Here is a 12,125-nt window from a genome sequence, read left to right on the forward strand (position 1 = left end):
CCAACAAAATATTTTCCCTGTGATCCCGTGAAAAAATCCAGCGCCATAATGTTCAAATTTCTAGGTGTTTAGCTGCTCAAAAGTCTTTCACTATCATTTCAAATGCTTGTAATTGCTGTGCCACACAGCTGATTCATTATGTTTGCCCAATGTGTTTTCAAAATATCACTTTCTTAGCATCTGGACAATGTTTTCTGACACCAGTTAATTGATTCCATTCATCATTATGTGAAGAAGGATGATTTGGTACTAATTTTGCAGTTCAAATGACAGGGAAATGTATTTTTTAAATAGTTTATAAAGGAAAGGAAAGTGAGGAAAAACAAAAGACAACGAATGAAATGTGGGGCACTAAGAAACAGGTTGAGATGAAAGTGGTAGACAAGGTAGAATAAGATATAGGGGTAAGGAAAGCCATAGAGAAGATGTTAGAGAAGAAATGAAGCTAGAAAGTAAATAATAGCTACTGGACACATTGTACATTTATTTATGTGATCCTGATATGCATGATATGGGGACGGACAGTCTGGTGACTAAAACACAGGACTGGAAGTCAGTAGCTCTAAGTTCTATAACTGTCTCTCCTTTCTGAGTTTGAGCAAGACCACCTCACCTTGTGTTATCTCAATTTCACGATCTATTAATTGTTTATAAAGGTCTCTGAGATCCTTAAATACGAGTTTAACACAGAAATTAAACTTATTGCGTACATTTCCAGTCAAGAAGATCTGTCATCACAGCACTTGTTTCCCAGCCCCAAGCTTCCCTAGAAGATAAATTCACTGTTAATGCCAAACTAACCTCAACTTGCTTGAGAAGTTAAACATTGTGTTTCATATGATATATGCTGCCTCACCTACTATATGCAGAGAGCCCATTTCTACCCTGCAATTCAGAAATCAGTGTAATATTTGACCCTGATCGCCTAACACTATGATCTGACCATGTTTGGGTAAAGGCACTAAATAACTGTCAATTATTACTAAAGCATTAAGAGAACCACGGAGTATTTTATTGTCCCATTAATATCTGTCTCAAGCGAATGAAGATACTTGGCTTGTGGCCTTGTGCCTTGCATGTACTAATGGACAAGTATGTATTACTGGACAAATAAGACACACCCTGTTGTATCTTACTGCCATAGCAACTTCAGATTAAGTAATGTATAGAGCCTAGTTAGAAAGTGTTTTAATTCTGAAGTTCCTTCCTACTTAGACAAACTTAGGGTGTAATTTGTTAGTCTTTCATCGCAGAGTTAATCAATTAAGGAAGTTATGAGACTGTAATATATTATAACATGCTAGCATGTGTATTTGTAGGGTCTTCAAAAATGTAGATTTTTACCTAATACACAATACTGGTTCCTTTCAACTTGTTATAATTAGTAGTAACTATATGAAAATCCATATTTGACTCCTTGTGGCATTATAAACTATCCTGTTCATCTGAAAGATGTAGGCAGCTTAAAAGAATCTTTGACCAAAATAATAGGTATTGAATCCATGTTGCTTTATTCCACAGCAAGGAGTATATGCTATATGAATAGATGTATGTTATGAACATATGATATTATAGAGGTGTATTTAGAAAGCAATAGAAAATAAGCTATTATACTTATGCAGTACCCAATCTTCACCAATAACTACTCATGTATTTTAATTTAAAAAAATAAAAAGGCCAATGAGAAACAAAGACAGAAAAAAACACCTTAGTATGGATTAGTGGAGTATATCCCTATGTAATTTCACTTCACAAACATCATTTTTATTGTTTTATTTGTTTGATAAGATAAAAACCTCAAATAAAAATAAAAGGAGTACTTGTGGCACCTTAGAGACTAACCAATTTATTAGAGCATAAGCTTTCGTGAGCTACAGCTCACTTCCTCAGATGCATATCGTGGAAACTGCAGCAGGCTTTATATATACACAGAGAATATGAAACAATACCTATTCCCACCCCACTGTCCTGCTGGTAATAGCTTATCTAAAGTGATCATCAGGTGGGCCATTTCCAGCACAAATCCAGGTTTTCTCACCCTCCACCCCCTCACACAAATTCACTCTCCTGCTGGTGATAGCCCATCCAAAGTGACAACTCTTTACACAATGTGCATGACAATCAAGTTGGGCTATTTCCTGCACAAATCCAGGTTTTCTCACATCCCCCCCACCCCCATACACACACAAACTCACTCTCCTGCTGGTAATAGCTCATCCAAACTGACCACTCTCCAAGTTAAAATCAAAGTTAAACCAGAACATCTGGGGGGGGGGGGTTAGGAAAAAACAAGAGGAAACAGGCTACCTTGCATAATGACTTAGCAACTCCAAGTCTCTATTTAAGCCTAAATTAATAGTATCCAATTTGCAAATGAATTCCAATTCAGCAGTTTCTCTCTGGAGTCTGGATTTGAAGTTTTTTTGTTTTAAGATAGCGACCTTCATGTCTGTGATTGCGTGACCAGAGAGATTGAAGTGTTCTCCGACTGGTTTATGAATGTTATAATTCTTGACATCTGATTTGTGTCCATTTATTCTTTTACGTAGAGACTGTCCAGTTTGACCAATGTACATGGCAGAGGGGCATTGCTGGAACTTATCCTTGCAACAAAGCCCGTTGCCAATTGTGCCCACATATCTATTCAGGGGACACCACCACAGGGCCTAATAACATCAGCCACACTATCAGAGGCTCGTTCACCTGCACATCCACCAATGTGATATATGCCATCATGTGCCAGCAATGCCCCTCTGCCATGTACATTGGTCAAACTGGACAGTCTCTACGTAAAAGAATAAATGGAAGACGGGAATTAGAGGGGAAGGAGAACAGTCTTGGAAATAACTGGAGTGGAGCTGCACAGGGCCGGGGCACAGCTAGCCAGGGGGCTGGCGTGGAGCGCAGCAGGTGAGCGGAAAGGGAAAAAAAAACAAAAAAGCTGGACTGGAGCTGCAGTGGGGACTGGGCTAGATTGGAGCGGGCAGGAGCCCAAGCGCGGGGAGCGAAGCTGGAACTGCCCGTGTGCGGGTCCCCGCCACTGAGGGCGCGCAGCGCTAGCGGGCGCCCCTATAATAAAGAATCCCTCGGCGAGGCCGGCGGTGGGCGTGAGCGGTTCCAGTGAGGTCAGCGGCGGGCGAGCCAATGAGCGGAGCGCCTGCGAGCTGCCGGAGCGCTGGGTCCCGGCGCGGCGCGGCGCTGCTCGGTGGCGGGAGGGGGGAAGCCGCTGAAGCGGTAGCTCAAGACATTCCGGCACTCGGCAGAGCGCCGGCGGCTTCGCCGTGTGGAGGGGCTGCAGCCGGGCGCCCGGCTCGGAGCGCGGGGGAAGAAAGTGCGGGACTGGAGGTGGCGGTGGCGCTGCCGCTGCCCGGGCACAGGTGCTGCCGCTGCTCCGGGCGGGAGGAAAGCAGCTGCTCCAGCTCCCCGGGCGGTGGGGTGCGAAGTGCCCCCCGAGCAGCGCCGCCCGCAGGGGGATGTACCGGCCGCTTGGCCTCCGTTTCCCGTGAGGGGCCGGCTCCTAGGTCGCGCCGGATTCAGCGGGGAGCAGCAGGCGCTGGACGCCCTGGCGCTGCGGGCGAGGAGGAGGTCGCTCCTCGGAGGCACCTGGGCAGCCAGGTGAGAGCGGACCCCGCGCGCTGTCGTGCGGAAGCGGCCGCGGAGAGAGCCCGGGCGCGCCGCGCGGGTTACCCCCCTGGGCGAAAGTTTTTGGTAAAGTCACTTTGGGGGGGAAGGAGGGGACAAGGCAAGTCGAGGAAGGGACCGAGGTTTGCCCTGTGGCAGCGGTGGCCGCTGTGACGACTTCCCCCCGCTCTGCCACTGGAGAGGGGGGAAAGTGGTGTCGATGTGAGCGCGAGTCGAGCCCTAGGAGGGAGCTCCCGGCTTTCCATCAGCGCGCTGACGGCTGGGAGAAGGCGTGGGGGTGTTCTCCGAGGGATGGTGGGGGGACGGACTAGCTGTTGCTGTTTGTTTGCCTTAGAGCCTATTGCATCGCCTTCCTGTCCCTGCTGCCCACCCAGCCTGATCCCACCGGGCAGCGTGGGGGCGCATCCAGCTCCAGGCACTTGCACACCTAGGTCAAGGCGCTGGGTGGGGAGGACGTGTCCCTGGGTCTCTCGGCAATATGATTCAAGTGCGGGGCAGACGCTTTGCCTCGCTTCTGTCGGATACTAAATCCCAAAGGTCCGCGGAGGCGGAACTGCATCCCAATCGGACACCTGGCAAAATCCGGCTAGGAGTCGATTCAGAGCAGTAACGTTTCATGTGGGTGCCCCTCTAAAAACGCCCATGCAGAGGTGTCAGATTCTCCCTAAAAACCCCACGGCAGGGATCTTCCTCACGGTGCCCGGTCTGGTCCTCCATAAGTGGCGCCGGTGCGTTTCTGCAGCTTTCCTCCTTTGCAGTGACTAAACGGTCACCATTGGCTGTGGAAAGGTATAGGTTGAGGTGACCCGCGCATGATGGTGACTAATTCGGTGGAGAGGTTATTGTTTGGGGTTTTAAGAGGACAGCTGCGACCGCCTTTCAAATAGCCCCTGTGTCAGAATCTCTCTCCTCGTTGCAGAAGCGCAACCTGTGCTTACCCTGGCAGTGACTGTGGTGGTTAGTATATAAATCTTTCAGGGATTTATGAAGGCTTCAGGCGCACTACGAGTTACTCGTGCCGTTTGACATCGTCGGTGGCGAATTGGTCTTTAAATCTTGTTCTCTTCGATAATGATTCTCATTCTACGAATTTACCCATATTCTGCTTTTTATTGGCGTCTTTTTAAGTCTAGGTTTTCACGCAAATTAAGTTCTGGGAGATTTGTGGGCAGCGTGTGTTGTGCCAAATATAATATCAACACTGCAAGTGTTTAAAATAGAGCCCAAGTATTTACTTTTAAAAAGTGTGGTTCACCGTGAGAACTGAATAGTGTTTAAATCTGAGTAGAGAAACCCAAATATGTTAATACACACTGGGCTATATATCTCGCCGTGCTAGTTTCTATACTGACCCAAAGAGTTCTCATTGCCTGAGATTACTTTGTCTCATTTTCTGTCGCTCTTTTGTAAAGCACAAATCCAAATCGTTATCTCTATTCTCCATATATAGAAGTAGCCATAGACATATAAAATACAACCTCAAATGTTGCTTAAAAATATTTAATAATGAAAAACTAGAATGGCTGTTTGTGGGTGTGTTGTGGGGTTGCTTTCATTTCGATGTTTTTTTTTTTTTTTTTTGACATATTGCTTTGGTATCTCATCCTGTGTCCTCCATAATGCTCATCACTTCTTTAGACATCAAAGGCAGTGAATAATGTGCTGTGGTCTGATTTTGTTTGCATCTGTATGTTTAATCAGACATAATGTTTAGTTGGCTTAAGTTGTGTTGGAACTGAACTCCAGGATGAAATACTGATCTTTCCATAATGGAAGCCAACGTTGTAGCTGTCAAAAAATGTGCCTCCGCATTCAAGCATACTGTTTCTTACACAGTAGCAATTCTTAGTGGCATGGAAGTGGTGTTTGAGTCTTCTGATGTATGGTACTGAAATGTTTGTTTTTTCCCTTTTTAAAAAGGAATATATAAATCTCAATATGATCGGTGATGTAAGTGTTTTTGGTTACCTTGTAGTTTGTGATCAATATAAAATGTAGTTCTTACAGTTCTTGATGTCATTCAGTAAAAACAGTGCATTTTGACTCTAGTGTTGTACCATTGTTAACTGGGTAACTTGGATTTTCTTTGAACAATTTGTGAAATTGAGCTGAAATATTAAAACTCATCCTCCTAACCTGTTTTGAATATTAAAATATTATTGAATGATAGTAGCAACTAACAACATAATCCTGGCAGATACTAATTTAACATATTTGGTTTGCTTCTAGCTACTGAGATTTCATCAGTGCAGTTGGTAACTTTTATGCCTCCCATTTTGGTTATGCTTTTTAAGTTTAATGCCCTTTGGCACCACACCTTGAAATTAAATTTTATGTTTTCATATTGGATCAGGCTTGGGCAATATTTGGCTGGTGTCTAGGCAAGTTGGTTTTGATTTTGAAGTAATGTATCCTCATTTACAGTAAAAATATTGTAACATGTACATTCAGAAACATTCATCTGTCTGAAAATACATTCATATTAACTCAACTCCTTCCAGAATGTTATTTCCTTTTGTATAAAATAACATCCAAATGCAATCTGTCGTATTGCATGAAACTGAAATTTCATGTTGTTCTACTACATAGACAACTTGTTGGAGGTAGAATGTGTATTCTACAGTATTATTCCCAGTACCAATCGTGATCATATGATTGAAAATTGCAAATAAAGTGTTATACCTAAAACTACAGTTTATCAGATGTGTTAATTATTGAAGATTCATTCACCTTGGGCAATACTTCCAAGCAGATAAACTTTCCATCTATGAAACTCTGTTCTAGTTTTAAAGAAACAATCATAATTTTAGAAGTATTCTGGCTCCCTTTAATTACAACTGAATGTTTTGTTCTAGCCTGATATATTATAAGCATTGGTGGAACCAAACTTGGGATCTAATCGTGAAATGATTATTCAGACAAAATTTTCAGTGATGAAAATAACTGGCTAATCATGTGGTGCTTTCCATCCTTGTTTCCAGCAGATAAATTGCATTGAAAGACATCTTACAAACACACAATTACTTTTCACTTAGGCAACTGCTGTAATAGTCACAATGATATTATGTGATTGCCTTCTAGATCACCTTCCCTCACATTTACAACTATATTAAGATATGGTTGACTCTATAAAAGGAGCTTGAGAACCCCTTCACTACATCCAAAATGACCTGATTGACATTAAGACCATGACTACTAAGAAATAATGAACCATTTGCAATAAAGATGGCTTGTGTTCTGAGCAGATTACTTCAGGATGAGATAAGTGATCTGTGAGGCATATGACTGTGATAGAGGCCCTAATCTCTGTGTGTAAATAAACTGATGCTATCTTTAATTATATAATCTAATTAAAATAGTAGCTTATTTGTTACCGCTGTTACCAGTGATATTAGTAATAATCTCTTAGCCAGAGAATAGTTTGTAATGTGTTCATGCTATAATATAGGGAGTAATTTGAATAAGAAAAACTGTTATTGAAGGGTATATCATTCTACAACCATGTTTTCATGAATTTCAAACAGCATAAGACTTTTGAATATATGATACATATACACGGCTGTTTTGTAAACTTTATATTCACAAAGTGAAATATTAATAACACTGCGTGTAGATTATAGCTGTGCAAGTTTTTCTAAACATCTCTGATAATTTTATTCCTGACTTGATCTATCCTTGGCAATATTTTTCTCTGTTCTGTTCAATAGTGTTGGTTGTATCAAACTGTGTGGTGGTTGTGCTGTGGGCCAGTGTCCAGCGAAGTATTTAATGAACTTATTCTACTAGCTTTTAACCAAAAAAAGTGTGTGTTTCAACAAGGGGACTAGAAGAGAGGCCAGCCCTACTTCTCGAAATGCTGAGTAATAATACTATATAATAAGCTCTACACATTCTGAGTATTATAGAACATGAACTGAAATAAGTTTGAGGTTTTTGTTTTTTAAGTAGGAGTTATGTATGCCACACTCACAGGAGCATAGACCACTCCAGCATGATTTTTTTTTTAATAGGGAGGAAAAATAAACGCATCAATTTTAATTGCTTTTTTGGACACAATTATTGATTGTAGGTTCTGTAAGTGGAGGGTCAGACGATGCCCTACTGAGTAGAAATCAGTACAACTACTTTCCCAAAGTAGCCAGTGTATATGAAAATGAGGAGAGGTGAAGTTGTATTGTTATGCTTATAAGAAGCACATGGGATCTTTTTCAGGACAAAAGGTAATACACCACATTTATTGAAGATGCAACAATTAGCGCGCACCCCCCCCCCCCGTCGATGTTATAGTTACCAGTCCAGATCAACCTAGTGGCCAGCTAGGTTGATCACCGGTAGGGAGGAGCCGGGTTCCATTGGTCATGACACGATGCTCCAGGGAAGTCTTGACAGGACGAACCCAAAGTTTTATGGCAAGGCCCCCTGTTTATATAGTGATTTTCCTTCATTGGGACCAATGAGTTTTGCACCGTCATGCTGTAATTAATTATTGTTCGATGCATACTTGTGTTTTTTTTTTTAATTACTTTTATTACAGCTATTTTGTTCCCATCGATAGGTGCCTGTTTTATTTTTAGAGTTGTTAATTTGCAGCCCTCTGACGTTTCAATAGGGGCGTGTTGCAGCCTCCTGGCACCTGTTTCTGGTTCCTTTCTCATACATCTGGTTCAGCGATGGCCTTCACATTTCTTTTTTAACACTTACATTCCATATTTACACACAAAACAGAATTAATTTACACAGAACATTTTGAACAGGAACATTAAATTGCAATGCACAAGAAAACACTCATGGCATTCTTTTACTTATTTTAAAATGCTAAACCTACAACAAAATAGGGACCTTAAAACATCTGTTACTGCCTTGAAATCAGCCCAGACACGGATTCCGGCTGATGTATCTTTACTAAATGGCCCATTAGGCCATTCCTTTTTGCTATTCAAAAAGGTTGGCTGGCAGGATATGATCAAATCATACACCAATACATTTAATACATGCCACATTATTATTTCATTATTTTTTACCCTTTGTTTTAAATTATACAAAATACAAACAATCCTACTACTACAGTATCACCCACCCATTCTGAGTTTGCTGATTCATGTTGTCAGGGAGGTGGCGCTAGTTGGTGAAAAGAGGGTGGACGACCACTTTGCTTGTCTTCTGTTTAAAAAATTTGAAGGGGCGGAGGGGAAGCTATATCACTACCAAAATTGAAACTATAATAATATATAGTAGAAAATTTAAATATTTAATCACTAGGGACCTAAAGGGAGTTTAGTTCTCCTTTAAGTAAAAATCTCAATGCAGTCTTATCTACAGTCACTACTATTACTTCCATAATATAGATATTTTATATCGGCACAAATTTTTAATGCTAGCAGGAAATTGTCACTAACTGATTATTAAATCCACTAGAGGTCCAGCCCTGTAAATAAAGTGCCAGGAGCAGTTCTGGCAAGCCGGCATAGTTTCACTGAACAGATTAATGAGATTATGCCTGGTACAAGCGTTTCTTGGACTGGGCCCTGACAGCCAGATTTTTAAATGTATTTAGGGTCTGAAAGATGTAGATAAGTACCTAGTGGGTTTTTCAAAAGCACCTCAGCGTCTAACTCCTATTAATTGATCACCTTTACAATGCCTTACTTGAGTAGCAGTTGTTTAGCACTACTGAAGGGGTTTTTGTGCTTCATCTTTAAAAGCCATTGCAGAGGGGGCAGGTTCTGGGGGAATAATTTCATTAAAGAGTCTCTGCCGGTATTTCCACCACAAAGTTCTGATGGGAAGGCAGGGTTCCTCACCCTGCCTACAGAAAGCTGTCTAATCCCAGGATCTGCGTTAAGCTGGGGCATTCTGTGAAGAGGTCCTGTCTCTCTGTTGTCTCTGGCTCCCTGTGTATGCTCTCCACTACTTTGGTACCTGGCATCATAGCTGCATTAACCATGCTATCAGGGACTTTTCATTGGCCCGTGGAGCCTTGAGGGGGTCTAGGAAGAATCTTTACAGATAAGGTCTGTAGAGCCAGAGGTGGACAGTGTGCCACCTCCTTGTCTTTCAGTCTCCCTACATACATGTCTCCTAGCCTGCCTAGTCTTCATGCCAAACCATGTGGAGAGGGCTCTGCAAGGTTCTGGTTGTGGCGGAGGAAGGTACAATGGAGGTGGCAGAATCTTTCTTTCCTTCCCCATGAAGAGCTCGGGAGGGAGAGATTCACCAGTGCAGGACCTTCCTTTTGCCCCACATGGAGATGTTAGGCAGTGATTCTCAACGAGGAGTCTGAGGCCCCCTGGGGGGCCATGAGCAGGTTTCAGGGGAATCTGCCAAGAAGGGCGACATTAGACTGCCTGGGGCCAGGGCACAAAGCCAAAGCCCCACTACATGGGGCTGAAGCCTGGTGCTCCAAGGCCCGCCACTTGGGGCTGCAGCCGAAGCCTGAGCAACTTAGCTTTGTGGGGCCCCCTGTGGTGTGGGGCCCGGGCAGTTGCCCTGCTTGCTACCCCATAATGCTGGCCCTGGCTTTTACATGCAAAAAAACAAATGTTGTGGCACATGTGGGCTGTGGAGTTTTTATAGCATGTTTGTGGGAGGGGGGCTCAGAACACCTGATCTAAGGAGTATGATCTAGCTCAGGAATTAACCTTAAAATTTCTGAAAGCAAATATATCTGCTGTATTGATGACCCTTTTGACAATTAATGTATAAGTCATTCCCAACTGCAGCCCCAGATTCTGAAACAATCATTTTTAAAATCTTACCAACTCTTTTGGGATTTATTATTATGTTTTAAAAATATAGGGTTTTACAGAAGTGGATGGAGAAATAAACAATTTGGAATCATATTATTCTTTATTGAATTACAGGCTTTGAAATATCAGAACAAACTGGGTGCAGGGAAGGGGGAAGAGCCTAAAATTCAAAATACTCCAGAGAACTTTTAATAGAACTACCTTAAAAAACATTGTAGTCATGTATTGTATCCGATGAAGTGAGCTGTAGCTTACGAAAGCTTATGCTCAGATAAATTTGTTAGTCTCTAAGATGCCACAAGTACTCCTTGTTTTTGCAAATACAGACTAACATGGCTGCTACTCTGAAACACATTGTAGTATGGTACTCACAGTTTTGGTGTATTCAAATACACATTAATTCTATGTTCTGTTTTAGTTTTTAAATTTCACATGTATTTATGATCAATATTTGTAAAACAGGCCCTATTAGGATTTTGTTTTATCTGACCTTTGAAGAGAGGTAGGTGGGGTGAGGTACAAGCTGATGTGCGGGGGTGTTATTATTTAAATATGTGCTATTGCTTGTTGGAAGGAGCGATCAGAATGTATTGTATTTTGATTTTTCAATTTTAACTAATTTGCAGGGCATTCAGAGCTTGTCCATGGGTGCTTTTTATTTATTCTAAATTGTAAGTAAATGAAGATGAGTGTCTGCCATCCAATGTTACATCTGAGACGCTATGTTTTGAGTTGAAAGGTTCTGCAGCATGTTTGACCTTGATTTATACATGCAAGGACACATATTGGACCTTTCATTAGTTATAAAACATTCAGAGAGCAAGCATAATGTACATAGGTGTTTTTAGAGCTTGCTTGATGGTTTGAGAGTAATAGCCTAGGCTGCAATCTTGCAAACAGTTAGGCATGTGCTTAACTTTACTCAAGTGTTTGTAAGATTGCCAGTAGTTCTAACCCTGGAAAGTAAATAATCGTCCTGGCTATTGCCCAGTAACAACAAAGAGAGGGGCATGAGGGTAATCTGTTTTTACAAAAGGAAAAGCCTATTAGAAACTATAGGGGTCCCCTCCCATATTATCAAAAAACTTTTTTTTTTAAGTCAGCAGGACCCTATCCAACTCTAACCCACATCAAAAGGATATCTGTAAATATAATGAGAGAGAGTACACTCTCTCTGCTCTTGCAGAACCTGAGACACAGTAGAAGACCTATTTTTACCTTGCACACAGTGGTGAGCTGAAGCTGGTTCGCACCGGTTCGCTAGAACCGGTTGTTAAATTTTAGAAGCCCTTTTAGAACCGGTTGTTCCGTGAGGGACAACGGGTTCTAAAAGGGCTTCTAAATTTAACTGGCCAAAAGTGGTGCCTTAGGCACCGACTCCATGGGTGCTCCAGGGCTGGAGCACCCAAGGGGAAAATTTGGTGGGTGCAGAGCACCTACCGGCAGCTCCCCCCCGCGCCCAGCCCCAGCTCACCTCCGCTCTGCCTCCTCCCCTGAAGGCGCTGCCCTGCTCTGCTTCTCTGCTCCCCCCCCCCCCAGCTGTTCGCGCAGGAATCAGCTGTTCGCGCAGGAAGCTGGGGCAGGCTGAGAAGCAGGCCGCGGCTTCCGCTCAGGCCCAGGGAGGCGGAGGTGAGCCGGGGAGGGAAGGGGCGCGAGGAGGGCCGCCTGTACCACAGCAGGTAACCCAGGGGGGCACGCAGGGGAACAGCTCCCTGCCCCAGCTCACCTCTGCCACCC

General features: G+C 42.9%; 1 protein-coding gene across 4 annotated transcripts in view; it reads left to right on the forward strand.

Moving 5' to 3' along the window:
* Nucleotides 1-3,261: 3,261 nt before the first annotated feature.
* Nucleotides 3,262-12,125, forward strand: part of CHRM3 (cholinergic receptor muscarinic 3) — a 462,402-nt gene continuing 453,538 nt past the window's right edge. For all 4 annotated transcript variants that reach the window (XR_012157828.1, XR_012157829.1, XM_073335257.1 and 1 more), the window contains exon 1: nucleotides 3,262-3,615. The gene's annotated coding sequence lies outside the window, so the exon portion shown is untranslated. The remainder of the gene's footprint in view (nucleotides 3,616-12,125) is intronic.

The sequence above is a fragment of the Lepidochelys kempii genome, chromosome 3, assembly GCF_965140265.1.
Source record: "Lepidochelys kempii isolate rLepKem1 chromosome 3, rLepKem1.hap2, whole genome shotgun sequence".
Taxonomy (NCBI): domain Eukaryota; kingdom Metazoa; phylum Chordata; order Testudines; family Cheloniidae; genus Lepidochelys; species Lepidochelys kempii.